At 34.3% G+C, this 26821-nt stretch overlaps 1 protein-coding gene across 2 annotated transcripts in view; it reads right to left on the reverse strand.

Annotated features, from left to right (window-relative positions):
- Positions 1-26821, reverse strand: part of LUZP2 (leucine zipper protein 2) — a 416204-nt gene that overhangs the window by 70250 nt on the left and 319133 nt on the right. The window lies entirely within an intron of this gene.

Here is a 26821-nt window from a genome sequence, read left to right on the forward strand (position 1 = left end):
GAACAATTTGCATGCCTATGTGGATACATACTAGTTAATTACTACTTACAGCTGTCATCTATACATTGTTCTATCCGATTTTTAATGCCTCATGTCCTCATAGATGATAGGCTTACTCACAATATAGATTGCTTCCATTTTGCTAACCACTGAATAGATCATTATTAGAACAGTGGATACCTAGTGGATGAAGAATAAATACTGGATGAATGAATGAGCAAATGAGTACATTTGATGCTAATGCCACACACTGTACTAAGAAACCAGGTTTCTTATTTTTCTCAAGATCATTTAATTATCTCTTTTCCTCATTTGCACCTGAAGAGCCCCAGTTTTTACAAGAACTCTCTACCTAGTTGAAAGTTGAGGATTCTGAGGCTTCATTTTAATAGTCCAAAGAATGCTCTTCTAGGAGGCTTTTCAGTTTGTCATGTAAATCTTTTTTCTGGCAGTTAATTGACATGACAAGCAGTGGCTGCCTTTCCTTCTAACAGGCACAAGAGTTGATGGTTTATTAACAATACTGTCAGAGTGCTGAGGGATGGTGGATACAATCCAGTACAAAATTCCGTAGATGTCAGAATTCAGTCAGTGGTAAATATTTTGAATAAGTACTTTTTTTTTTTCCTATGTGAATCTGCTTGAATGTCATGATCCCCTATATTTGTGCAAATCCTCTTGCCATTTGAATGCTGGATGGAGCCAATTGTTTAATTTTGTTACTGCCAAAGTACAGCAGCTGCTCTGGGTGCTTTTCCCAAACACCCTTTCAAAAAATGTTATTCCACTAAGTGGATTTTGTTGAAAACAGCAGGTATGGAAACATTTACATACCACCTTGTCAACTTCCTACCACTGTAAATGTGTACTTTTTTCCTTTAAATTCATTTCAATGCCTTTTAGTAGAGATTTTTAATACATATTCATGGTCTATTTACCAATGGACTTATTTTATTCTTTTCACTTGAATTTCAAAGTAGAAGCAAAAGTCATAATTTGGCAATGACAAGGGTAAGCAAAACTCTAGGCAACATCTGAAGTCCTAGAAATATGCAGTTCACCCAGAGATGGGACAAAGAGTTTTGCAACCTTATGTCAATATCTTATTTGTCATGAAATTGTATATAACATGAGCTAATTTTTTAGCACCTTTTATTTTTTAATATACATTATAGTGTGCTTAATATATGCAAATAAAGTTCTAAACAATTTACACATACACACATCTATTTAGTAGTCAAACAGCCAGACAATTTAAGTATCCTTTTTCAGATTTACTAGATGTAAAAACAGAAGTTTGTGGAGGTCCAGAAAACTGTATAGATAGTAAGTAGAATAAATACATTCAAACTCATGTCTTGATAATTCCAAAGCCCATCCTTATCTCTCTCAAATCCCTCACTCATAATTCTTGGCTAAAGGGTCACTTGCTTAAAGAATCCATTCTAGATTATTAATACTGCAAACTACCTCACTTCCCACCTAGAGTTACTAATCTATTTCTCTCTACTTTTTCTTTTTTCCTACAGCACTGAACTTTCTAATATACTACATAAATAATTTTTCTGTTTATTAACTATTGTCTATCACACTTACTTAAATGTAAGCTCTACAAAAACAGGGAACATTTGTTCACTAATGAATCTTATAAGCACTTGGAAAAACACCTGCAATATTAGTCTCTCAAAAATTGTTGATTGAATACATTATCTTTACAATATGAGTTTGAAGGTCTTTGTGAGGATTAGAAACACTTTTAAATTTGATCATGACAAATGGTGCTCAACAAATGATAAAAATAATAATTTATATTATGATTAAAGGGAGATGTCCTCATTTATTATCAGGCTACTACCACATTTATTTAATATTTATTACCAGATCTAGAACTCTTGCCAACCTCAGTTGCCAGTACATGTGCTGAATTGTTATTAAAATGATGACTTGGATTCAAATCAATGAAGGTTGACTCCATGAATAGTTAAGAGTTATCTACCCTGTGCCAATCAAAACGTAAATAATAAGAATAAGAAAGATGCATAAAATACAGACTCTACAATCCAAGAATGTGGACTGTAGTGGATGATATGATGCATAAACTAGTAATTATTTACCACTTTAAATAGGGCTTGTACTACAATCGAGCATGGTATGAAGTTCCAGTGGGGATTTTCAATTTTGACTTACTTTTATTACGTTTCAGGTGGCAAGAAGGATGTAGAATTTCTTTCCAGGCTACAGAAAACTAGTTCCCAAATTGTACTACTAGAGGGAAAAATACTGATTGAAGATATTCTGATATCTAATAGCACAATTTTATTTTCCCTAATGTTTAAGTATATTTTACTTGAGCTAATTAGGATAACGATTAAAGTCACCAGTATGGATAAAATACAATTGGCTCCTAAGCACCAATCTACATGAATAGACACATGGACTTTGTTCACACCATTACCCAATCTTTATCATTAAGTGTGTATAATTAGGAATACTAGAAAGAGTCCTGAAACGTAACATAAAATACTTGTGCTTTGTCTTTTCTTTCCCATTTACTAGCTTTAATATTATCAACAACATCCTTATTTTCTCAAGTCTGAGGTTTCTCATTTGTAAAATGGGAATAATAGTAGCAAAGAAAATTTATGGAATATTTACCATGTGCCAAGAACTCTGCTAATATTTGAATATGTTATTTTTGTTTGTTTGTTTTACAAACCTCTGTAACTATTATTGCTACAACCACTTAGCAAAGGAGGCAAGAGAACCGTAAAGGAGACCAAGCCTGTGTGGCCCAAATGTGCCTCACGAGAATTTGGCAGTTTGTCTCATATATCTCATTTCAAAGCCTTCATTTTATTAAGACTATTAGTCTGAGGTTATAAGAGATCATGCACAGTTTTGTTTCCACTTGTGTTGTTTTGGGTTTCATTTAATCCCATATAAAATAAACTGCACTGGGACATGAAACGTGGTATCTCCTTCCAATTGACAAAGAGCAAAACTATTGAAATATAAACTGGAGTTTTTATGTGAGAAATATTTCATGAAGCCAAAAAAGATAATGCAGAAAGAAAACAAGAAAGTTTCAAATCTACATCTTGATTCACCAATTGTTCCTGCAAAGGATGTGTCATCATCTTAAAAATCTAGAGCTGCAGGTTTTCTCTCTGACTTACTTCAATTAGCACAATATACTTTAGGTGAATCCAGTTTGTTGCAGATGGCAAGATTTCATTTTTATGGCTGCATGATATCCCATTGTGTATATATACATATATATAAATATGTATATATACATATATAAATATACACATACATATATAATATATATACATATATAATATATATGTGTATATATTATATACATATACATATATAATATGTAAATATACATATACATATATAACATATAAATATACACATATAAGTATATGTATATTTATATATACGTATATATAAATATATACGTATATATACACACATATATATGAATATATATATATATATATATATATATATACACACTTCCTCTTTATCCATTCATCCACTGACGGTGAGTCACCTAGGCTGCCTCCACATCTTGGCCATTGTAAATAATGTTGCAAATGAGATGTAGATGCACATGTCCCTTCTAAGTAGTGTTTTGGCTTTCTTCAGATAAATACTCAGAAGTGGGATTGCTAAATCCTTCTTTGTCTCTTGTCAGAGGCTTTGTTTAAACGTCTGTTTTGTCTAAGTTTTGCTACCCCAGCTGTATGTTTGTTTCCACTTCATGAAATATCTTTTTTTATCCCTTTGCTTCCAGTCTGTGTATGTCTTTTGATTTGAAGTGAGTCTCTTGTACTCAGATATATATGCGTCTTGTTTTCGTATCCATTCAGTAACGCTATCTTTCGACTGGAGCATTTAATCTCCTTAAAGTAATAGATTAAAAGTAATTGTTAAAAAAAAAGTAATTGTTGATAAATCTGTAGTTATTGCCATTTTGTTATTCATACTTTTGATTTTTTTTTTTTTTTTTGGTCTTAAATCCTTCTAACATTCCTTTTAATTCTTTAATTCTGCTTTGGTTTTGATGAACTCCTTTCGTTTTTTTCTTGTCTGGGAAGTTATTTGTTCTTTGATTCTAAATGATCGGTAGAGTAATCTTGGTTGTAGGTCTTCACTTTTCATCATTTTGTATATTTCATGCCAATTCCTCCTGGCCTGAAGTTTCTGTTTGAGAAATCAGCTGACAGTCTGATGGGATCTCCCTTGTAGGTAACTAATTGCTTTCTCTTGCTACTTTTAAGACTCTCTCTCTTTGTCGTTAATCTTTGGCATTTTAATTATGATGTGTGTTAGTGTGGGCCTCTGGATTCATCTTGTTTGGGACTCTGCACTTCCTGGGCTTGTATATATATTTCCTTTGCCCGGTTAGGGAAGTTTTCCATCATTATTTCTTCACATAGGTTTCCAATTCCTCTCTCTCTCTCTCTCTCTCTCTCTCTCTCTCTCTCTCTCTCTTTCTCTCTCCCTTTTCTTCTTCTGGTACCCCTATGAAGCAAATGTTGGTATGCTTGATGTTGTCTCAGAGGCCTCTCAAGTTATCCTCATTTATTATTTTTCTCTTTAAAAACAAACAAAAAAAAAAAAGAAAAAATCTAGAGATGTAAAGAATTTCAGAAAGACCCTTCAGTAGGATTTACTTTTTAATAAAATAGTACTAAAATATTTGACCACATCAAAGAGTGTTCTAAGGCTTGTATGTGGTAATACATGAAAAAAAAAAAAAGAAAAGAAAAGAAACAGAAAAGAAAAGAAACAGAAAAAGAAAAAAAGATCATTGCTTTGTCTTTGGAATAATTATCAGGAAGTTAGAGCTGCTATTTTATTTTCAGCAAAAATTCATCCTTATAACCCAATTTGTTAGCTATATTGCTTCTGTAAAAATAACAAAAGAAGTGCTTAATTTTTGTTGGCTTTCCTCAAATGTCACTGATGTATCCTTACAGTTAGAGAGGTCACGTGCCTTGTAATTGTAGCTGTCAAAAGGGGTCAGCATGATTATTTCACCTGTCTTTCAGTTGTCACTTTGCTTTACTTACTTAGCCTCCACAGTTCCTGTATTGAATATCATCATCTAATTCTAAGGAACTTACAATTGGATAAATAATGAATAAATAAATCTTTTCTTAATGATAAATGTTTACTGAACATGGAAAAACACTTTCTTTCTGGGAAATTTGGTAAATTAGACATTGTAAGGAGGTGTTATATGTTTTATTGTTCTTCCTTATGTGTCCACTATGCTCTCATTCATTCATCCATCTATTCATTTATCAATTCACCTACTGGTCAACTCATCCATTCTTCAGTCATCCTTCCACTCACACACCTTCTATCCCATTATCCATATAGTCCTCCATTTACCTACTCACACATCCATCTACCAATCCATCTTCCCATTCATCTATCTCTGTGTTGAGCTATCCATCCATGATGCACACACCCATTTACCTACTCAACCCAGTAACTTACCAAACAGCTCAGGGTGAACATTTGAGATACAAAGAAGAGTTACATTAAGCTCATCTCAGACAAGAAAGGAAGAGAAACTTGATTTTTTCAGTTAGAGAATAAAAACAAAAATGTTTTAAATCATTTCCAAAAATTCTGTCATTTCTCACCTACGCACCTCTACACATTTAAATCATGAATCATTAGATTGAGATTACTGTGTGTGAAAATATCTGTTCTCCAACCCAAGCAATGTGAGGCAGACTCTAAAGTGGCTTAGCATGGGCTTTAGTATTTTGAAATATCTGCACATAAATGTTGATGCACATCCAGCATTAAGAAGGACTGTCTCAGAAGAAGTAAACAGTGCAGTTTTCATTGAAGATCATGATTTTCCTGGTTTGCCTCAGGAGAATACTCACATCCTGACTTATGCTTAACAAGTAGCATAAACCCCATATATTCCAAAGTGGAGATAAGCTCGACATCAATACACTGAAAATGTTTCATAAATGATAAATGAAGCTGTTCAAATTAAGCCAGTGCAACTACTGATGCTAGTGAAGAGAAAAACAATATATTTTTGAACTGTCTGATCACTATGCTTGTCAGTAGAAAAGAAGCCAGATCTGTGTGTGTGTGTGTGTGTGTGTGTGTGCGCGCACACACACACGTGTGTGCATGCACATAATTTCTGGAGGAAGCTTTCTCTTCATTCTCCATCCTTCTCATAGCTGTGCTATTTTTCAACTGACTCAGATCTTAAAGGTGAAAAACATAATTTTAACAGTATCTTCAGAGTATCCTCCCAAGTCCTACATCTGTATATGATACATATATGCATATACAGCTAAATATATATCCACATACATACATAAAACTGTAGTGTTTCTTGACATGAGGTAAACAAGTTGATCAGCTGAGTCCCTCCCTCCACCATGTCAGTTTATTCTTCAACTGGAATTACTGTGCAACTTTAGAACAGATCGGTTTACCAACATTTATTGATAAGCCAGATTCCTGCATAATCTTCTCCCCCTTCTCTTACCATATACAGTTCATGACTAAATGTCTGGTACCTTTGCAATATCTTTCAACCTTGTCCTCTTGTTTTAATTTACATTTTAGTAACTCAGTACAAGTTACTACCATTTCCATTTGTATTGCTGAAATAACCTCATATGCAGAAAATAATGAATATGCCAGGATTGAAACTGCTATCCCTACAAAGACCCCCTTGCTAGGTTGGCTGTTAGCTTGCATCTGGCAACTTGGATTTTGGGAATGTTCCACCATTCACTTGAAAAAGTGACTCAGTACTACTAAACTATCTGTGCAATATGGATTAAGCTGAAAACTTGCTTTCCTTCTAGGAGTTTGGAATTATGGTATATGTTAGGCAGAGGCTGCCTTCGTGTCTAGTACCCCAAGAAATCCTGGACTCCTAGGTTCAGGCAAACTTCTTTAGTAGAAAATATTTCACATGTGTTATCACAACTGTTAGTAAAGGAATTAAGCACATCTGTGTGACTTCACTAAGTGAGGACTCTTGGAATCTAAAGCTTTGTGTGCTCTAGATTTTGCCCATGCCCTTTTCCCCTTTGCTAATTTTGCTTTGTATGTTTTCACTGTGATAAAATCACAGTCTTGCATATGATTAGATGCTGAGTCCCATAAGTCTTCTTAGCAAATCATGCAGCCAGGAGTGATTTCTGACACACCACTCACTAGTCTTCAGACACACCTCTAATTAGTCTTCCTGCCTCTAAGTTGCCCTCCTTCCAAAAATAAAACATGGCTGTGTGATTATGCACCTTTTAAATATTTTCATTAAAACATTTCAATATCCTCCATTACGACAGGACTAGGGTTGACAAACCTTATTTCGATAAAGAGCCAGATAGTTTTGAGGGCCATATAGTCTGGATCACAACTACTGAACTCTGTCCCTATAACACAAAAACAGCCACAGACAGTACATAAACAATGAGAATGGCTGTATTCCAACACCAGTATTTTATTTTATTTTTTTAACACTGAAATTGAATTCAAATAATGTTCACAGTTCCTAAACTATCATTCTTCTTTTGATTAAGTAAAATATTTAAAAATGCAAAATCAATTTCTAGTACACAGGTCATACAAAAACAGGTAACACATTGGGACTGGCTATGATTTGCTGACCACTCTTCTAGAATAAAAGTGGAAATTCTGAACACACCCTACAAGCCCCACATTATCTTAGTAATACCTACCCCTCTAACAATATTTCTCACTGTACCCTCCTTTGTACTGTGTGGTCCAGCCCCAGGAAGCTCTCAGATTCCTGATATATGCTTCACTCTACCACTGGGTGATTGACATAACCCTCTGATTTGCACTCTTGTTCCATTGATCTCTTTATTTAATGAAACAGCATCTGCTAGGCGGGTATAGCATATGTTATTTTATACCTTTGTATCTCCAGTACCTTACACTGTACATAGCACATGATTTACTCTCAAAACACATGTTTCCAATTAACTGATAAGTATTAACTGTGTCCAGTGCTGGTCTAGAGAATAGAGGCACAATTAATTAATTAATTAATTGCGATTACAGGTACTATTGAGGTGAAACAAATATTTAATTTAAATGTAATGCAGTAAGCACTAAAATAGCAAATGTGCATAGGGTGCTCAGAAAGCATGGAAGAGTACCCCTAGACTTGAGGGTGAAGAGACAGGAGAGAGTGCTAGTGAGTATGAACTTTAATTGTGTTTTGAAGAATAAATAAGGGTTGATAAGATAGGTGTCCAGGAAATAAGTTGGAAAATTAGAACTAGAGGAGAATTAGAGACATAAAAAGACTTTTCCAATATAGTGTAGGAAGAGAAGATGGTCCCATACCTCAACCTAGGGCATCAGGAAAAGGAGGAGATAACACCGCAGCTCTAATTTTAAAATTGGGTAATAATGGGGCAAGAGTTCCAGAATGGCAGTGTAAGGCGGAGGAGCTCAGTGACCTCTCTTCAGTGAAATAATCATTTAGCTGGTGAAAATTATTTTTTAAAAAGCTAGTAAAATCACTGGAAATTGTACTAAGGACATACAGAAAATGAATAAACATCCATTCAAAAAATCCACTAAAAACATTCATTCAAAAAATCCACTAAAACTCTTTAAGACAAGTAAGCACTACTCCCCTCAACCTCCCAATCTTCCTCAGCTCTGTGTGATGGAAATTCTACTCTGAGCACTCTACTTTAGGAGAGGCAAGCCAAGAAGACAGGGTTCCCTCTCCTCTAAGCTCCCAGTCTATGGCTATGATTTCACCCAGTCAGGGGCAGGTCAACAGTGTTTATTTTCCCTAGGACTGCGTGGTGTAAGTACTATTATGCATATGACAAGGTAAAGATGCTGAGGCCTGACTAACCCCAAACTCCTACTCCAGCTCACTAACAAGATAGAGGTTCTACCTGGGGGGGACAAGCTAAGACCAGATACTACCATCCCCAGCCATGCCTACTTGTAGAGCTGGGGTGTTGCTCAAGGAAAAAGAGGCAGTGACCTCACTACCAGCCAAGGTATAGTGGCACACAGGTTCTGCCCAAGGGGAGAGCCAGGGCTTAAGGATGATGAGCTCTACAGTAATTATTAGGTTGGTGAAAAAGTAATTGTGGTTTTTGCAATTTTTAACATTTTAAACCGCAAAAATAATATATGTGTACACACACACACACACACACACACACACACATGTGAGAGAGAGAGAGAGAGAGAGAGAGAGAGAGAGAGAGAGAGAGAGAGAGAGAGAGAGAGAGAGAGACTATTAATCAAGTGAAGAAAGACTGTAAAAACATGTTACGGAAATAAAACAAACAAGAAAAAATAGATAAAAAATGGAAAGTTACAACAAATGCAAATCTTCAGTAAGTAGTTCAGTGTTTGACATTGATGAGACTAAAGAAATAGGTAGAGATGAGCTTTGCTAGCCATACTAAAGAGGTCAGATTTAATCCTACAAGAATTGAACAGATAATGATGGATTTAGAAGTGGAATAATGGCCAAATTTAAAATTTAAGGAGACAACCCTTTTTTCGACATTGTGGGAGATAGTTTGGAGAAAGAAACCACTAAAGTCAGAGAGTCCTGCCAGTAATTCAGGAAATGTAAGGAGAGTCTGAACTGACACAAAGAATGTGAAGATGTAGAAAAACATTTAGAAGGAAAATTTCACAATCATTTTTCTGTGGGGTTATAAATAAATGGGGAATCACGTTGGAAACATTTCTCTTCATCTTACTGTAGGTTTCTGAGTTCCCAAATTAGATAAGTGAGATCACCTGCTTCATTCTTTTCAGGTTTTCCTATAATGAAAACAGCAGGGAGGAGAGGAGAAAGATGCAGAAAGGATGCATTCTGACATCCAATTATATTGCTAATCTCTGGAACTGGCAAATAGGAGTCTATTCAGGGAAATGTGCTTCTGGACAGTGGCATCTGGCAATTAACATTAAAATGTGGTTTCCAGCTTGCAAAGAACTTTGGTTTTCAATTGCACAGTGTTAAAGACAAGATTTGGCACCCACTGCTTTCTACAGCAGTGTACTCAAAATCAAAACTTTGCATTAATGTGGATATGAGCATATGATGTCCCTTAACAGTGGATCTATCCATATTAATCTTCAGTTGAATTCAGCAAAGCTAATAAATAGGAAAGTTAAAGCCCTTATCCTGGAATACCAGACATTCTAAATTTGACTTGGCCTCACCTTCCAGCTCTGACTCCGGGTGTCAACATTTGCCAGGTCACCACTAGTTCCTTTGACTTACTTGCCTGATTGTTACTCCCATATCCTCTCATGCCTTGGGGTGCTTGATCATGCTGCTCCAATCGGCCTCCAAAGAAACAAGGAACTTCCCTAATTTTTATACCTGTACAACTACTTCTATTTCTAAACCCAGGTAAAATCTCAATGTCTCTTCAAAATGTTTCTTAAATGCTCTAGCCACAACACCATAACCTCATCTGTCCCCAAAAGTGATGTTAGGTTTACCAATTTTCCTATTCACTACTCTGTATCAATTCTCACATAATTACAATCTGTCCTTACTTGAGGTCGGACAATTAACGAACTTGTTGTTGCAACAATGTGGCTAACCTTTTTTTTTTTTTTATATCAGAGGGATTATTCATTATGAAATTGTACCAACTGGACACAAAGTTAACCAAGTTGATTATTTGGAAGTGCTGAAAAGGCAGCGTGAAAAAATCTTATGACCTGAAATTTTCGCCAACAATTCATGGCTCTTCCATCACGACAATGCACCAGCTTACACGGCACTGTGTGTGAGGGAGGTTTTAGCCAGTCAACAAATAACTGTATTGGAACATCCTCCCTACTCACCTGATCTGGCCTCCAATGACTTTTTTCTTTACCCAAAGATAAAGGAAATATTGATAAAAAGACATTTTGATGAAATATTGAAAAGAAGACATTTTGATTCAGGATATCGAGGGTAATCCGATGACAGCTCTGATGGCCATTCCAGAAAAACAGTTTCAAAATTGCTTTGAAGGGTGGACTAGGCACTGGCATCAGCGCATAACTTCCCAAGGGGAGTACTTCTAAGCTGACCATAGTGATATTCAGCAATGAGGTATGTAGCACTTTTTCTAGGATGAGTTTGTAAACTTAATTGTCAGACCTCGTATATGCACATATGCATATTGCATGAGTATATTTTATGAGAACATATGATCTTACATAGCATAAATATATATATATATGTGTGTGTGTGTATATATGTATATGTATATATGTATATGTATATACATATATATTTAGATTTTACTTCAATTTACTGAAATTTATTTATATGATGTAATCTTTGGGTGCACGGTTTCCTGGAGTCAGTGTCTTAATCTCTCAGAGCCACAGTTAGTTCATCTGCAAGATGTAGTTGATAATAGCACTGACCTTAAGGCAATAGTTCCTAAACTTGTCTATACACCGAAATTACCTGGGATGCTTCAAAAAAATATTTGTTTTTAGACAAGCCCAGGGTGTTGCCTGGGCTTTAGACATTTAAAAACATGTCCTCATGATTCTAATGTTCATACAGGCTTGGGAATGACTGCCTTAAAGAGTTGTGAGGATTGCATGTGATCATGGACATGTAAGTTAATAGCACATTGCTTAGCGAATACTACACATTTAAAATAAAAGTTGGTATTATTATCTGTGGACTTTTTGAGTGGAAAAAACATACTTTACTTATTTTTCTCAATGGCACATAGGTGAGGTACTTAATACAGGGATGGTGGAACTCAATAAATCCTTTTTGATTAAATAAATTAGAGTAAATCAGTATTAGACGAAGATCCCTCAAAACGAGAGCTCTCAGTTCTCTAGGGAAAGGCAGCAGACACACAGATAACCACAGCAGAACACAGCATGGAACACCGGAGCTCAGAGCAGCATGGCCAGCATGGCTGACAAACAGACAAAACACATTTCCCCTGACTGAAACAATGAGCTAATAATAAAAGATGAAAGAGGAGGAGAAAGAGGAGGATAATAATATCTAACATGTATAAAACACTTGGTTCTCTAGGAGGCATTGAACAAAATGATGAAGTCCAATTTTATGATAAAGTTAAGACCCAAAAGTTGAAAAATGTGCCCCAAATTATCCTAGTCAGTGGTAAACCCAGGCTTGATTTCTAAGCTTTTAACATTCTAGGTTCAGAGTACTTAACTGCTGTGCCGAACTGTAAGAACAAAGAATATCCACACCTCTAGTCAAAGAAGTTTTATGTGGATTTCTTATGCAGAAATCCATGAATTAAGTGACATAAAATCTGCACACTACGCAGAGTGTGTTTCTGCACCCATCAGTTACTCAAGTCTCAGCCCAATCACTACTATGTTAAAAATAAATTATGATGAAATTGGAAAAATTGAAAATCAATAATGAATAAACCTCCCAATACATTTTATACATACCTCGTACAAAATTTAAGTTTCATACTTAATCTTAAGATGGCTCACAGACCTAATTATAAGAGCCAAAAAGTATAAAACATCTAAAAGAAAACAGAGAGGCAAACCTTTACGACTTTGGGTGAGGCAAATACTTCTTTTCTTTTTTATCTTTTTTTTTTTTTTTTTTAAAGAAGGGCACAGCTCACAGTGGCCCATGTGGGGATCGAACCAACAACCTTGGTGTTATTAGAACCGCACTCTAACCAGCTGAGCTAACCAGCCACCCTTAGACAAATATTTTTTAGACACACAAAGCTCTAATATCAAAGAAATATTTGTAACTTTGACATCATTAAAAATAAAACATATTTTTTCTCTTTGAAAATTATAGTTAAGAAAATGAAAAGCCAATAGTGCAAGACATGATTTATAAAACATATATCTGATAAAAAAACTTAGAATACGTAAAAATCATTAAAATTCAATTATTAGAAAACAAACACAGCAGTACAAAAAATAGAACAAAATGTGTAAAAGAGTAAGACATTTGAATAGCTCTTTCAACAAAGATATACAAATGTAAATAAGTATCTGAAAAGTATTCAACATTAGTAATTTTAGGAAAATGCAAATTATAACCATATGCTCTACTATTACACATGCACTAGGTTAAAATTTAAAAGACTGGTCAAAGTAAATATTGGCAGGAAAGAAGATAATGTAGACCTCTTATACTTGCCTCAGGAGGATGCAATGGTACATCCAATTTAGAAACATTTTTTTCAGTTTCTTATAAAATAAAACATATGTACCATATGACCTAACTATTCTATTCCAAGGTTTATCCATGACAAATAAAAATACATGTCCATACAAAGACCTCTGTGTCAGTGTCCATAGCAGCTATATTCATAATAGTCCCAAACTGGAAACAACCAAATGAAATTAGATGAAGTGAAATTGGAAAGAAACAAATGATTGACCTGCAACAGCATGAATAAAAACTCAAAAGCATTATACTGAGTGTTTCTATTTCTATGACATGCTAGAAAAAGCAAAACAATAGATTTAGAATGGGGAGAGCGGCGTGACTGCAAAGGGGCCCAAGGTAACTTTTAATTATAGAAATGTTATAAATCAGGATTATGTTAACAATTGTGCTGTATGTGTGTGTGTGTAGATATATATATCCACACACACACATATATTTATATGATACATGTATACAAGTCAAAATTCAGCAAATTGTTCAATTTAAATGATTAATTTATTGAATGGAAATTATACCTCAATAAAACAGATTTTAAAATGAATAAATGAATGAACAAATAAATATTTTCTTTGTGGTGTGGAACCAGGGTGTGTGGGAGGTTAGACTACAAAAACAAAGATTACAAATCGTGGTGCTTTGGAACGTTGGGCAATACACATAAGTCTCCACTTCTCTGAAATAGCCATAAATGCCCTATAGAAAGTGCTACATTTAGATTATTTACGGCTATATAAACTGCATCTAACACCGTGTCTGACACATAGAAGTTATTTGAGAAACATTTATTGAATGAATTCATTTCTGCTTAACCCCAGCTGATTGATTCAACCTTGCAGACTAGTATTTCTATTTGTGCAATTAGAGCCTTTGATTAATATGTTTCTCTCACCAGAGAGAGTAAACAGGTGAAACTTCAAAATAGGTAATGCTATAATTTACTGTATACAATTGTGAATGAAAATACTACCACTGTTTTGGAAAATCCTAATTAACATTAAGTGAAGCCCAACTAGAGTATGAGAGAATGCTAGCCAGAGTTAGGAAATAAAACATACTGATAGCCAACATTTCAGGATGTCACAGCACCTTCATACATGGATGCTGGATGGAAAGAAACTGACTTTCAACATTTTCCTTGAGATAATGTTTGGATTCCCGCTGCCATGCCCAGGGAGATTTACCCTGTGGATTCCATTTATATCCCTTTTATCAAAACACAACAGTTCCTCTCAATCCTCTCTCAGGCTTGCCTATGACCAACATGAAAAAGGGGATAAAAAGTTTATCCTTCTATTTCTGTCTGCATATGTTTCCAAAAACAAATGGGAAGGGAACATGGCAGCAGCGGACATTTGCCAGGAGCCTCCAGCAACAGGTTCACAGCCCTCTCTGTACACACACCCCTTCCGCAGCATGTGATGATTTCCATATTACAGGTAGAGAAACAGCTTAGAGAGGTCATGCAATTCAGTTAAGATAGGAAGAGCCTGGATTATAGCCAAGCTTCCTTCAAAACACCAAACACTTGGTGATCAAAATATGATCAAAAGAAAGTAAAGCTTTTACCTCTTTTTTTCTGGGGGGGAGGGAATAATAATAGCTAATGCTTGTGCAATTAATAGGTGCCAGATACTATTGTAAATTTATAGTTTACTTGTATCGACTCATTAACTTCTCAAAATAACTGTACGATATAGAAGCTAACATTAATCTCATTTTACAAATGAGGAAAAACAGACATATGTTCACTCATCTCCAAATACATACTGAAATTGACAGCCAGTAGTAAACACAGAGGTCTGGATCCAGAGTCTCTGCTTTTAAGTGCTGCACCATTCTGCCTCTTGTATGGGTTGGAGGTGAAGAGAATGAGTCTAATTTTGAATAAAACACAGGCTTAATAAAGGTCTAAAATAGGTGACACCAATCCAAAGACTTCCATTCTTTTCCTTTATTACACAGAATATTCGAGTTTGCCTCTCCTTTCACAGCCAAGTTGATAATTTCAAATGAAAAAATTTTTATACCCCATTAAGTAGCAATAGTTTCTAGTCTCATTAAATTGGTTATTAAAAAGAAATATGAAAATATTAGATTGTGATATGGATTTGGGGGAATCTATTTTCTGAGAATAATATTTCTATATCACCAGCCTCATTTCTCTGTCCTTTTGTCCTATATTCACTTTATAGTGGAGACATTTAAGTTGGTAACTGGTAAAAGAAAAAGAAAACAGAACCAGAACCAGAACCTGTGGGCCTCTTGATCAGTCAGAACCACCTACATGGTGTCAAGTTGTTGCCAGCATGCGCTGACTGGCTGGAAAGGACCCATGGAGGGGGATAAATCAGAGAGGGAAAGATGATTTCCACATGTAAATCCAGCAGGAGCTTGAAACTTTCCCCCACAAACAAAGAGAAGCATTATTTATAACATTATTGGTACATTTCTCCAACAATTATTAGCATCACTATCAATGTTCAGAGTTAACACCATCTTGTCTTCCTAATCTCTTCTCTTACCTCTTTTCACATATAGCATGCATTTCAGCAAGTTCCTATGACAATTTTTTAAATAGCAATGCATGTTCAAAACACCCTACCTTTGGCTAGGATGTTTTCTCAGTGAAGACAGCATTCTTCACTTATGCAGTGACTCTTTCCTTCTTTCTCTTCCTGTCCTTTCTACAAGTATTTACTGAGTAACTACCAAGTGCAGGCTTTGGTGCAATGCCTCCAAAGTTTAATCTAATGCCACTTGTTTCAATGTAGTAATAGCCTTACTGATCTTTGACCCTCCCCTCCCTGACCCCTTTCCCAACAGTAGTAGATGAAGTGCTTATAAAACACTTGCCCTGTTGTATTAAAATTAATTATAAATTAGCCTGTCTGCCTAACTAGACTGAGGGCAGGGCAATTTGTCATCCAACTTTGTTTTACTTATGCCTCTTGCAAAATGTCAGCTGTGGTAAAATGGAAAAAAAGGATGTTAAATAATAAATTCAAATACTCTCTTTCAGAGGTCCATATGCAAATGCAACTGTAGTAAATTAAGTGAAAGAGGTGAAAGGGAATTCAGATCATCTGATTTCAAATGCTGGTTCTTACTACTACACTAGTGTTCATAGAATTTCAAATTTAAGAAAATAACCAAATCCTTTCACATCAGATGAATTAAATGCCTTGGGACTTGCAATTTAAAGTGTGGCCCATAGTTCATCATAGCCAGCACTCTCTTGGACCTTGTTGGAAAGGCAGACTCTCCGAGACCTACTGAACCAGCCCATCCTTTTAACAAGATACACAGATGCTCCTTACACATGATGAAATGTATGAAACTCCAAGCAAAACATCCTCATTGAGTAAAGTTAGGTAGTGTTGTTAAAACAGCTAGAATTGAACAGGGAATCTATAATAGCATGAGTTCAGAGCCCTGAAATAATTTCAGTTACCTACTTCACTCCATCACAACTTCCAATTTATTTCAACATTAGCAATAAATCGAGTTTCACCCTTGGCTAACACCACAATGCTCCTAAGACTGAAAAACAATTACATCATGAACTCAAATTTTCCTTCTGAAGGGGTCTTAGAAGAGTGGACATAGAGAAGAGAAAGGGCAAAAAAATAGACACAAAGAATAAAGAAGGAACTAAAACAAGATGTGGAAAAATACACATTAGTTTAGAGAGGAGTCTGACATGTCGGGGAATCAGATAGCATGTAAAAAAATCAACTATTATCAGGAATGAGAAGGGGATTTTTCCAACAGTCAGAATTCTGTGAGAAGGGATAAAAACTGTCTTGAAATGCTGTGAACCTTAATCATTGAACATCTATCATTAGAGGCAATGCTGTGAGGGAGATTAGCCAATATAATGCAAGAGACTCAAACTGAAGGAGTTCTAATGGGAAGGTTCTATGTTGTTGAAAATTGATGTAATGACTTGGCTTGATTGGACTTGTTTTGCAAATGGGGTTAAGTCCAAATGACAATGGTAGAGACTGAGATACCTGCAGTCACTCTTTAAGAGACATATAAGAGACAATCATTGAAGAGGTAGTGTTGTCTAGTGAAAGACTCCCAGGGTGTGCTACTTAGGGATTCTGCTCTTGCCCTCACAAGCTGTACATTCCTTACTGTAAACTATGAAATTTATGGAGAACTCTCCTTTTTAAAATTCCTCTAAATTCCTCTAAATGTCTGTTGCATCAGCTTTCTATGCAATTACTTTCAGAAGTAATTGCTTTTCCTCTTTCATTATGCATAGGTTAACAAACACCCTATTAACAGAGTAACAGCAGTGGAATGACATGAAATAAATCAAGTAAATTCATGAATATGCTTCTGAAATGTCTCCTGTCATGACAAAAGGGAATATTTAAATGTGCTGCCAAAAAAGAAGTATTTAAAGGAAAAAACTACTTGCTCTTGTTTTCTGAAATTATACTTGGCATAACCATTAAGATAAGGAATATGGAAACAAGGTATTTTAAAAAATTGTATAATGGGTTCAATCTTTGTATATTTTTCACTGTTCTTTATTTTCATTGTGCATTTTATATATATATATATTGTTTAATAGACACTAGTATAATTGTTCTACATTTTAATTAGAGATGAAAGCTACTTGAACATGTTGTATGTTCCTGAGCAGTACTTCTAGGGTGCTCAAATTTGACTTCACACCATTTCTAATCTGTAATTTTAGAATCTGAGTTCTGATCAGAAACACGTGTTGAAACTTGCATGTGCTCAGAAGAAACTGAAGATGTCTCACATTGGGAAAAAACACACATATATTTTAATGTACTGAAAATAGAACTATATAGGACCTAAAGAAACCAGTGAACGGAGTTGGCGGCTGTTGTGTCAACTGAACTGAACTGGTTGTATCCCAGGCAAGTCCCACAAGGAAAGTGATTTCCTCTAGAGGTCTCACGATGGAGCCACTGCTCTATATGTGTCCCAAGTAAGGAAATGTGCAAAGTCTGCTGAACCTCGTAGAGATTGGGGGCCCCTCTCAGTGGTAGTCCGGCTTGCTAAACCAAGACACACTAAGCCATGCTACATAATAAATAGGACAAGGATAGGAAAGAAAGGTCAGAAATTTAAAGTCTCCCCCACACTTTGAGGCCCAAGGAGAAATATTCTGGGGCCTGTCTAAAGTTAATTGTCTTCATTTTGATTTTCTGCACAACAATCCCCACTTGTGAAAGAATCTTATTCTTTAACATTCCTTAGTTTATAGACCACTACTTCAAAATGTCTTTGCAAATATATAATGATTATTATTTACTACAACAATAAGACAGTTGTGAGCAAATCTTGCAAGAGTAGCCCTCTAGAGACTGAAGACTTGCTACAGACAAAGTATTTAGAGCTCATTCAGAATGGCAAATAGGTTTATTTTGAGTACCGATTGTCACTAACTTTTAGGAGTTGTTTCAAATCTTGGAATGAGTATGATTTTGAGGCTAGATCCAAGCTCAGTGAGGAAAGGGACCATGACCCATTAGCCAGGGTTGGAATAGACACAGAGTGTGGGTTGGGAACACACAAAGATATTTACTTTTTAAAACGTATTTACAAAACCTGGCTTAGACCATTTAAAATGTTTTGTTTTCCTATATGATAAGTCACAACATTTTTTTTTTCAAATATGTAATTAGTGGTAAAATGTGGTAAATATGGTAAATATATTTTGAAAAACATTTAAAATTATAAACATATTCTAAAAATTATTTGTAATATCACCGTTATCCTGAAAGTTATAGAATACACTTCAGTTTTATAATAAGTGAATAGAGTAAGAAATAAAAAGACAGAAACTTGGAACAAGCAGGGTATGCCCAATACAACCAGAGAAAGCTGTCTGTTATTCCCTAAAATTCCCAATCATTCTTTAAAAGTGCTTAGACTAGTAGAAGGTGAGGGTCAATACAGAAAGCAGTGGTCCTCAAGTTGTTAAGATTGTTTGGAAGCTTATAGGCCATTTGACAATCTGATAAATTATATAAGCTCCTATCCAAGTATACTATAAAATAATGAAACAAATCTGAGGAGTCAATATCTTCCTGAAATGCATCCATTGACTTGAAATCCCTTGCTAAAACATGAAGGAATCAGGAATGTTGATCAAATGGAAAAATAAATAAATACAATAAAACAAAAATAAAACACTTGCTCAGCTTAGTGCCTGACGGATAATGTATAATCAATAATCTTGAACAAATTAATAAACAGGAAGTCAGGAAACAGATTAAAGTTATACAATAGGTCAGTCACTTTTAAACTCTGATTGTGATTTCTTTAAAAAAAAGTTCTGTACTTTTAGTGATTGTCAGTATTTGGGATATTCCCGAAGTTTTTGGAGAAAATTAACATGTATTAAGTTTAAAATTGTCATGATTTTTGATAAGACACATATATGTCTTTTTAAACTCTGCATGTCTACTCCGTTATCTGGTAAATAATGAAAAAACAGGTGAGGCTAGTTGGCTTTTGTGTTTCAAACATGGAAGCAAGAAGGCTGAAAAGTTAATTCGGACAGAGTCAATTAATTTTCTTCTATATCCTACCACAGAACATACCCGTATCCTACAATTTTAAAAACTAGTGGGATGGATCACAAGAGTATAGGAAATCAGAAAAGAAACCTTTGTCCCAAATAACTCCCAATTCTAACCTGTAAGTATCTTATGTGTGAACTGAAAACACTTATGTTTTTAAGGAAATGCATTGAATTTAGTTACCAACATGTGTTATGTGTTTTTTGTATGTCACCAAGTTATCTTTCCAGCTTTGTATGTTTGCCCTTTAGATCTTTGAATGTATTAGAAAATATTTCTTAAAAGTATAACCTATAAATCACTCTAAGATACAAAGTAGGAATTTAACTGGGGAAAATGTTATATAGTAAAGTCAAAAGACAGAGGAGAATTATACTCCGCCACTTACCAGTTCTATGATTTCAGAAAAGTCTTTTTAACTTCTCTAGGTCTTGTTTTTCTGATCCACGAAGAAGTGACATTACCTGCCCTCACTGATTCATCAAATTATTTTGAGGCACAAATGAATGTTTTGAAAACCTTAAAGTTTACTGAATCATGTAAAAAAGTAAAATGAGTTACCCCTCTAAACATTTGTCAAGGTGCCTTCACTTTTAGGGCCAAAGCTCATTTAACTGGATATAAATTGACACACAGCAAATGAATGGCATTGAAACTGCTTTGTTCATTTAAAAAAGAAATGGTTTAACATGTGAATGAGATAAATGTAAGTTGATGAGAGGCAGATGTACAGAAATTATCTCAAATTACACGACGGTTTAAAAATTAAGAGGCAACAGCTTCACAAAATTCCCTACTGAAGACTCAAATCATCAGAAAATAATTTGACACTTGTTGGTATCCATACGCGGAAATTTATGAGGCAATGTTCCTGTTTTTAAGAGTAGACAACAAGTGGAGACACCAAGTTGAACACATCTGTTTTTTAGGGAAAAATACCAATGAGAACACGTGCCATTTTGATGTCTGAGTTTCACAAGAAATGGGTGCATCTGGTCTATCACCACATGCCAGAAATATTGTCAGAATATTGATGCAATGGTATAAATATATGTTATAGAGTTACCAAAGGAATAACTATACATTCCTGTCAAATAGACTTGATCCATTATATTCTCACAAGCACGTTCAATTTAAAATAAAGAAGTAAGTAGAACAGTGATGCTTTCAATCTGTTAAAAATTTGCTTTGCAAATAAATATTTCGGTGGCCTTGAATGAGTGTCAAACTTCTCAAGGTCTCAATACCCTAATTGTGAAGTGAATCCTACAACTTCTCTCTGTCTCATAGGGATTATGATCCATCCCACTAGTTTTAAAAACTGCAGGATACAAGTATGTTCTGTGGTAGGAAACAGAAGAAAATTAAATTGACTTTGTCCATATCAACCTAACTTTTAAGCCTTGTTGCTTCCATGCTTAAAACACAAAAGCCAACTAGCCTCACTTATTTTTTCATTGTTTACCAGATAATGGAGTAGACATGCAGAGTTTAAAAGGACACATATGTATCTTAAAAGGATCAAATAAAATAATGTACTGGGTCAGTATAAATGTTAATATATATATTACATTAATTATGTATATACACACATATATATACAGCACACACGGCATTATTTTATCACAAGACTAATTAACTCATAAGCAGTAATTTAATTAATTCACCATTTTATTTCAAACACTGAATGTCACATGGTATTAATAACTTGATTTTATTCAATAAATAACAGAGATAATCACAAAACCAGCATCCTTCAGTGGAGATCTAATATGTCATAGTTATTTTTATGAAACAAATAGAAGCATCCAAATTGAATGTCTCAGAATATTGGAATGTGGGGAAAAGGATGGATACTAGGAACAAAAAAAAAAGCCTATCCATCTAAGACCTAAGGTTAGGACATCGACAACGTGTTCTTAAGTACCAGAGGACAAAGCAAGATGGGATATTCAGTATGTGCTACAACAAATAGCCTATGTTTGACGAGGACACTAAGAACAGACAAGGGGAAAAGGATAATCTCTTCATTAAATGGTGTTGCAAAAACTGCACAGACAGATGCAAAAGAATGAAACTTATGACACTCACAAAAATTAACTAAAAGTGTATTGAATATTTAAATGTAAGGCCTGAAACCATAGAATTCCTAGAATAAAACATAGGGAAAAAGATTCTTGACACCGTTCTTGGCTATGACTTTTTGGATAAGAAACAAAAATACAGGCAATAAAAAGTACAATAAACCCGCAGAAAAGTATCAAACTAAAGAACTACTGTACCTGAAAAGAAACAATAAATTGAAAAAGCAATCTACAAAAATGGAAGAAAATATTTTCAAACCATATAACTAATAGTGTTAATATCCAAAATATATAAAGAACTCATACAACACAATAGCAGAAAAGCAAACAGAATAATCCAATTCAAAAATTGACAAAATACCTGAATATATATATTTTTTTCCAAACAAGACATACAAATGGTCAACAGGTATGTGAAAAGGTTAACCTCACTAACCATTAGGGAAATGCAAATCAAACCCCAATCAGATATAGTCTCTGACCTGTTAGGATGGCTATTATCCAAAAGACAAAATATAACACATGTTGGCAAGGATGCAGAGAAAAGGGAATCCTTATGTACTGCTGGTGTGAATGTAAATTGGTACAACTATTGTGGAAAACAGTATGTCAGTTCCTCAAAGAATTGAAAATAGAATTACTATATGATCTAGCAATGCCAATCCTGTGTATATATCTGAGGGAATTAAAATCAGTATCCCAATGAGATATCTGTATTGTCATGTACATTGCAGCATTATTCACAATAGCCAATATATTAGAAGTTAGAAATCAATTTAAATGTCCTTCAATGGATGAACGGATAAAGAAAATGTGGTATATATACACAATGAATTATCATTCAGACATAAAAAAGAAAATTCTGCTATTTGTGACAACTGGATGGAACTGGAGATCTTTAATCTTTAGACTAAGTGAAATAAGCCAGACAAAGACAAATACTGCATCATATCACTTATATGTAGAATATTTGGAATCTTAAAATACACAAACAACAGTCACCCCCCCCCAAAAAAAAAAAAAAAAGAATTATAGAAACAAAGGATGGTGGTTGCCAGAGTCAGGAAGAAGGGAAAATTGGGTGATAGGTGTCAAAACATACAAATCTGCACTTATAAGAGCAGTATGTTCTGAGGATCAAATGTATAGCATGATGACTATAGCTAGTAATAGGGCATTGTACAATTCAAAGATGCTGAGAGTAGAACTAAATAATTCTCACCACAGACACAAAAAAATAAGAGCTAACTTTGTGAGGTGATGGACATGTTAATTATCTTGATCTTGGTAATCATTCCACAATGTATATGTACATCAAATCATCATGTTACATATTTTAAATATATACAGCTATATTTATCAATTATTCATCAATAAAGCTATAAAATATCCACTCCTAAAAAGGATAATGTGTAATAAGTGTCTTTAACATTTAACATTTTTAAGCAACTTTAGTGAATTACTTTAGTTAGATACATGTTCAATAAAAACTATAAATTAAAAATGAGAAAGCATTTTTATCATAATGTAGACTAAAATGATAATACACACAGATACATATGAATGTACACATATTTATAAGGAAAACATTGTCACTTTTGGCATTCACATGTAGAAAATTATTCATTTAAATTTTGAAGAAAATATAATTAAAGGATATCTTTATGTTTTAAAATTATGTGAAAAATCAGTATATCATATATAATACATAGTATAGTACCATATATGTTAATCACAAGGCAGATTATACCTAGAACAAAAGGAACTAGGTAGAAATATTTCAAAATATTGTGTGTTTCATCTTCATGATGGGATTCTTAATGTTTTCTTTTGGCTTTATACTTTTTGACACGTTTTGAAATTGGCCCACAATGAGAAAATGATACTTTTGGAATGAAAACTGAAGTGTATATATAAAAGTAAAATGAGAGCAACAAAATGGAGTAGGTATTCCAGAGAATATCAACTCCAAGTGCAATCAAGGAGGACAAAAACAAACTCAAGTCCTGGGCAACTAATAGCAGGGCCTCACTTCCTTTTTTAGTAGAGAATATTTACTGCTGCTGGGAGCATTCCCAATTCAAAAGCCAGTTCTCAAACATTAACAAGTACACTGAATTTATCAACATGTCTTGCAACTATCAGCACTTACCATTATTTTTATTTGCTTCAGCAGCAAGCATTGCTCCTTCAAAGTCTATCTTTAGTAAAACCCATCAAATCTATTCAAAATTGAACAGATTATCAGGTAAACGACTAGAAGTGTAATCTTTTACTGCTTATCTCAGGATTCAGCAAAATGTTACCAAAGGTATTTTGTTGGCTCATTTTCAAAGGCACATGGTTGAATTTCTGTGCTCACATACTCTTTAGGGTTACATGCATCAGTTTCTAATTTATGTCTATTCATGCATGTATGTTCATACATATGTATGTATGCATTATGTATTCATTCATTCATTCATTCATTCATTCACCATTCATTAATTTAACAAATGTTTATGCAAGACCTAAATGTAAACTGTTGCTATAGTCATAAACAACTCAGATAAGTTTACTGCCATCAAGGTGAGTGGATGAGTACAATATAGTGGAAACAGTTGGTTGCCTCCCCATCAATAACCCCCTTCCTTTTTAATTTCTATCTAAAAGAAGTAATATTTCACAATGGAAGCTGAAGACTCTAAGATCACAATTTGCATGGATACATGACTATGTTTGGGAAGACTTCTTAAAAAAATGTCTCCTTCATAAAAATTATGACACTGAGGACAAGTGCCCCCCGACCCCTTTCTTCCCTGACTTTGTACACAGTTGGATGAAGACAGCATGTAGATTTTTAGTCACTGTCATGATACAATGAGGAATCAAAGCTTAGCACAAATTAGTAAGTTGAGGATTGTGGCATGGAAAGTAGGAAAAACAAACAAATATTAATAAATAAAAATCTCTGGGGGCTTGTTGACATTGTTTAGCTCCTGAATAGGCTATAAAATTGTCATGCTTCTAGACCTCTTGTTATTTTACTTATTAAAAACCCTTCTGTTAAACAGTTTTTGGGGGGAGAGTATAAACTGAAATCATCCTATTATGTGCAACTTCACGGTCTATTCATATATAAATGCTCCTCTTAAAGTGGCATGAAATAATGTCACTTACAAGACTTACAAATAACATCTCATTTTCAAGTCATAAAGACTTTCAACAAACCTCATTCTGTTAATTTCTGAAAACTGATAAATTACTAACCTATATTCAACAACTGTAATATTACAAAATAAATAAACCACTGAAAATGATTGGATCTCCTCATTTTCTCCTCATTTTTCTTTCTATCACTCTCATAACTCTTCAATTTGAGAAATGAATTTCAAAAGATTTAAAAAGCCTCATATGATCTTCTATCTTTACATACATCTGTCATACTAATACCTAAAATGTATCAGCTCTAGGGAGATTGATTTGCTTTATTATATATCTGATATTATTAAGTTAAACTAATACACAGAAAACTAGACATTTCTTTGCTAATAAAAAAACACTCATTCCCCCCCTCAATTTCAATTATTTGTTGTTGATGAGTGCAAAAATCTAAGACCAAACTGAATATAAGGATTAAGATACGCTGAGCTCGAGTCTCAGTATGAAAGATTAGGCAGGCAAATGCCTTGTGTTTCATATTTTTATCTTATTTATTTATTAAGTATAATGAGAAGAGTGCTGAGAAGTAGGGATTGGTAAGCATTAATGAGAATTAATTAACTGTTTCCTTGGTGTTCTGGGTAATGTCTTGTTATAAATGAGGTCAAAGGAATGGCAGGAAGCATATTTATGGACAACCAAATGGTAAGGTGTGGCTCATAAGGAATGAGTATTTAATAAATATCTGTTGACATAATAGGGAAACCTTTCCATGACTCTTTGCTAAAAGCGAAGGTGCCAAATAAATGAGATAAATCACTTCTTATTGTTTCCATTGGAAAACAGAAAGATTTTCCAACTGTTAAATAAAACATGGTATTATCTCCCTTTAAACCTGACATTTGTACATGGGATGGATCATTGCGGTGAAATATTTTTAAAAAGTAATATTACATGCAAAGTAATGTTCACTTATTATTTATTAAAACAAATTATTATCTCTGCTACTAAGAGCTTAATACCCTATGACGCTACAGCATTTGGCAATGTAGATGTACCACAAGCACAATTAAAGGCACCTGCCTTTTATTTCCCATGCTCAAGAGAGAAAATGTCTGTATTGATTTCCTCTTGATGCTATACCAAACCACCATGGCTTTAAACAATACAAATTTATTTTGTTACAGTTTGGGAAGTCAGAAGTCCAAAATGAATTTCATGCAATTAAAATTACAGTGTTGGCAGGGCTGGTTCTTTCTGGAGGCTATGCAGGGGGGAATCCATTACATTGTCTTTTGTCCCCCAGCTTCTGTAATCACATAAGTTTCTTCTTATTTGAACCTTCTTTGTTCACTCTTACAGAACTTGTGCTATTATATTTAGGACCCACCTGGCTAATTTTGGCTAATCTTCCCATCTCAAGATTCTTAATTTAATCGGCAAAGTCTCTTTTGCCATAAAAAGATAACATTACCAGTTTCCAGAGATTACCAAATGGATATTTGGGGAGGGGGGCATTATTCAGTCTATCACATCATAGTTTGTGGTAGATGTCTAACTATGCATAGGTCTTGACTTGACAGACTTGTAAAGTATAATTATCTATAAGCAAAATCAATCAACAATGATTACATATGAAGACTTTTAATAATAAAGAGTTTTATGGAGGATGACTGGAAGTTAATATCATACATAGGTCACCAATAGACTTCATCTCTGCAAACTTGCTCAATATATATTTTCCTTAATATAAATATTCCAAAAGACAATATTCTTCAGCA

This window comes from Rhinolophus hipposideros, assembly GCF_964194185.1.
Source record: "Rhinolophus hipposideros genome assembly, chromosome: 10".
NCBI lineage: Eukaryota > Metazoa > Chordata > Mammalia > Chiroptera > Rhinolophidae > Rhinolophus > Rhinolophus hipposideros.